Here is a 4,525-nt window from a genome sequence, read left to right on the forward strand (position 1 = left end):
GTAACTATGGGGAGGAAGTGGGAGGAGAGCTGTTGCATTGTGGTAAACTAGTCAATGTTATGAGACAAAGTATATGTAAACTGCTGTATGGAAAGTGAATTTGCTCTATAAATCTTCACCCAAATCACAATTAAAAAAAAGAAAGAAATGTAAAAATTATCTGTCCAAGCAGATTGAACAGTCACTGGATGTGGGTAACCTATAAGCTATGTTGTTGTTGTTGTTGTTTGCTGTCGAGTCGGCCCCGACTCATAGCGACCCCTCCTTGGTTTCCGAGGCAGTATCACTACGGAAGTAGGATTGCCCAACCTTCCTTCCGAGGAATGGCTGGTGGGTTTGAACTGCCAACCTTCTGGTGAGCAGTCAAGTGCCTTAGGCACTATGCTACCAGAGTTCCTCCTATAAGCTATAGTCATATGGAAAACTGTTCTGGCTGTGTGCTTCCAGTACAACTCAGTGGCATGAGAATTCAATATATTAAATAAACACACTAACTGCTGTCATGATGGTTTGGCAGAGGCTGCTGGCTATCCCTCAGTATCTGCTTTTCCCTTCTATAATTGTAATAGAGTCCATGGTTTTATGAGAACACATGGTTGCCTAGAAGAAAAATATTTGCCAATCTTTCCTGCAGTTAGGTAGAACCATGTCACCAAGTTATGACCAGCGGAATCTGTGTAGAAGTGATGTGTGCAACTTCCAGATTGTGCCCTTAAATGGAAGGGTGGGTCCCACTTCTTGTTGACTAGAATGTATGTGTGTGGTTAGTCAAGATAGTTCATGAGGACAAGAGATATATCCTAGGGATGGATGGAACAATGAGATAGAACTCGATGCCCTGTGGACTGCTTACACCCTGGAACTGCTATCTTATTTAAGCAACTATTGTTTTGGTTCTATTCTGTGTTACAAGAGTCAAGCCTGCATCCTAATACACAAGGGACACATTTCAAGCAAATAAACACAACACAACACAACGCACTGCCATCAAGTCGGATCCGACTCATAGCAACCCCTCCTTGGGTTTCCGAGGCAATATCACTACAAAAGTAGGTTGCCCAACCTTCCTTCCAAGGAGTGACTGGTGGGTTTGAACCTCCAACCTTCTGGTTAGCAGTCAAATGCCTTAGGTACTGCATCACCAGAGCTCCTTTTCAAGCACTTACTCACAGATTACATGATCAAGAGTATAAATGATCACATATACTGACAATATCAAATATCATTGAGGGTGTTGAGAATTTGGACTCTCAGAATTGCTGGTGGGAATGTAAAATGGAATGGCCATAGTTTGACAGTTTCTTAAAAAGGTAAGCATACATTTACCATGTTACCCAGACATTCCATTCCAAGGTATTTACCCAAGAGAAATGAAAACATTTTTCCATACAAAGAGTATTGTGTGAATATTCATAGCATAGTAAAGCACTTGACTGTTAACCAGAAGGTTGGCGGTTCAAACCCATCAGCCACTCCTTGGAAGGAAGATGGGTCAATCTACTTGCATAGTGATACTGCCTCGGAAACCCAAGGAGGGGTTGCTATGAGTCGGGTCCGACTCGACGGCACATAACAACAACAGTAAATGTTCATTAGTCCTAATAGCCCCACACTGGAAATAACCTCAAAGACCATTAAACAGTTGATAAACTGTGGCAAATACATAACATGGTATACTACTCAACAATAAAAATGAACTAACTACTGATACATGCAAAAACATGGCTGAACTTCAGAAACATGGTAAACAAAATAAGCCAGATGTATAAAACTACATTTGTATAATTGCATGTCCATTACATTTCTAGAAAAGGCAAACCTATGGAAGGAGACAGGAACTAAACCTAAATCTTCACTTTCCAGCTATCTCATTATCTGATATTTTGCATTTACAGCAATAGTAAAAATCTGACTATTTTGTGCATTAATGGCATGTCTGGCAGTAATGAGCACCAAGTTGTGAGGCTACAGTAACACTGGCTGTGATGGTTAAGATTATGTGTTAATTTGACTGAACTATGGTTCTCAGTGGGAGCTCTGGTAGCATAGTGGCTAAGGCACTTGACTGCTAACCAGAAGGCTGGCGGTTCAAACCCACCAGCCACTCCTCGGAAGGAAGGTTGGGCAATCCTACTTCCGTAGTGATACTGCCTCGGAAACCCAAGGAGGGGTCGCTATGTGTCGGGGCCGACTCGACGGCAAATAACAACAACAACAACAACAGCAATGGTTCTCAGTGGTTTGGCAGTTATGTAATGATTTAGTCATTCTCCATTTTCACATAAAACAGATTTTTGCATTCACATCTTGTCTTTGGAACCTAACTATGTTGGTAAGTAAATTTTGGATGTATAGTGATAGAGATAGAAAGCAGATCAGCCTTTGCCTGGGGTGTGGGGTAGGAGCAAGGACTGACTACAAATGAGCACAAGGAAATAATTTTGGGTGATGGAAGTATTCTAAAACTAGATTGTGGTGGTGGTTGCAAAATTATTTAAATTTATTGAATCTCATTAAACTGTACACTTAAATAGGTGAATTTTATGACATGTAAATTATGACAGTAAAATTAAAAAACAATTAAGTGTATAGGTGAAGGGAAGAGAGGGAAAGAGAGGATAAATCACTAACTAGAGGGCAGACATATATAAGCTTGAGTCACAGGAAAGGCAATATACAATAAGGGAAAAGTCAATACAGAATGACCAAGGCAAAGGAAGACACTGGGAAGAACACAAATTAAAGGCAACAACCAAAAGAACCAAACCAAACTCACTGCCGTCGAGTTGAATCTGACTCACAGCAACCCCTCATTGGGTTTCTAAATACACTATTAAATACACAATGCTGCAATAACAGTGATAACAATAACCTGAGTCGATACATAGACATGCAAGCTGAACAGGTTGTGGTAAAGCAAATGGGATGATACCCATGAATAGGTTTGACAGGATATTTCTACATATATGGATTTATATAGACTGCAAATATATCCATGCAATCCCCACAATTTAATAGCAGTCTTCCCACTTCTTCTGTGTTTCTGGTTTCCATTCATCCATTCAGATATAGTAGAGCGTAGAAGGGGCAAAGTTATGAAAACTTCTTAGCTGTGACCAAATACTTTGAGGGAATGAGTTGCTGGGCCTGGGGACTCAGGACCACAGTCCTGGGGAACATCAAGATCAGCTGGTATAACATAGTCCACAAAAACAATGTTCTACATCATACATTGGTGAGTAGCAACTAGTGTCTTAAAAGCTTGTGAGTGGCCATCTAAGAGGCACCTCTTGGCCTCTCCTCATCTGGAGCAAAGAAGAGTGAACAAAATCAAAGACACATGAAAATGATTGGTCCAAAGGACTAATGGACCACACAAACCTCAGCCTCCACTACCCTGAGACAGAAGAACTAGATAGTGCCCAGCTACCACTACAGGCTGCTCTGATTGGGATCAAAATAAAATGTGGAACAAAATTAAAAATCATTAAAAAGACTAGGCTTACTGGTCTGATAGAGAGTGGTGGAAACCCCAAGACTATGACCCTCAGACACCCTTCAAACCTGGAATTGAACTCACCCCATGCTCAATTTTCTGTCAAACAATAGATAGGCCTATAAGGGGAACAATAACACTAGGAAGGTATGCACTCCTTAAAACAAGAGACCAAAAGGGCAACATTTGCCCAGGGACAAAGCTTAGACGTCAGGAAGGGACAGGGAAGAAGGACTAATGGAAATGGGAAACAAGGAAGAAGTGGGAAGAGTGCTGTTAATTGTGGGAATGCAATCAATGTCACAAAACAAAATATGTGTGAATTGGTGAATAGAAAACTAATTTGTTCTGTAGACATCTAAATCACAATAAAAAAAATTTAAGAAAAGAGCACAGGGAGAAGAGTCCGGGTGAGCTGCTAGTGCTGAGATGAAGTCATCATCAGTTTTTAGTCACAGGCGTCTCTTCTGTGTTGCTCTCTCATGGAACTTGCACTGCATCAGAGAAGAGCAGATCAATTGTGAATTATGATGAATAAATTGAAAACCTGTAGTTTATTTCAGTAATAACAGTTAAAATGTACAGAGCAGCCTACATTAAGCAGCCTACAACTGGTGTAAGGAAAATTCTTTCGACTCATATGCAGTGATACTCAGAACCCCGTTCTTTGTTTCAGAATAATTTGGGGTATAAGGTCTGGTATCTTTATGATGAGTGTGGTATATGGTCTTTAAAAATGGTCCCCAAAGAATTTAGCCTCCCGGTATTCACCCCCAATTGTAGCCTCTCCCCTTGAATCTGTGCTGGCCCTGTGGCTTGCTTTTAACCAATGGAATGCTTCAGAAGTGACACTGAGGCCTTCTAAGGCTAGATCACAAGAGGTGTAGCAGTTTCTGTTTTAATTTTTTGGAACATAAACACTGATGGAAGCCCATCACCATGTAGAAGGCTCAACTACACTGAGATTTCTATACTGTGAGTAAGCCTAAGATAACCTCATACTGAAGGACACACACACACACACACACA

General features: G+C 40.8%; 1 protein-coding gene across 1 annotated transcript in view; it reads left to right on the top strand.

Annotated features, from left to right (window-relative positions):
* The window catches only part of DZANK1 (double zinc ribbon and ankyrin repeat domains 1), a 262,593-nt gene that overhangs the window by 30,954 nt on the left and 227,114 nt on the right, over window positions 1-4,525 (top strand). The gene's annotated exons all lie outside the window — the stretch shown is intronic.

The sequence above is a fragment of the Orycteropus afer genome, unplaced genomic scaffold (genome assembly GCF_000298275.1).
Source record: "Orycteropus afer afer isolate SDZICR_OR568_19922 unplaced genomic scaffold, OryAfe1.0 scaffold00208, whole genome shotgun sequence".
In the NCBI taxonomy this organism is placed as follows: domain Eukaryota; kingdom Metazoa; phylum Chordata; class Mammalia; order Tubulidentata; family Orycteropodidae; genus Orycteropus; species Orycteropus afer.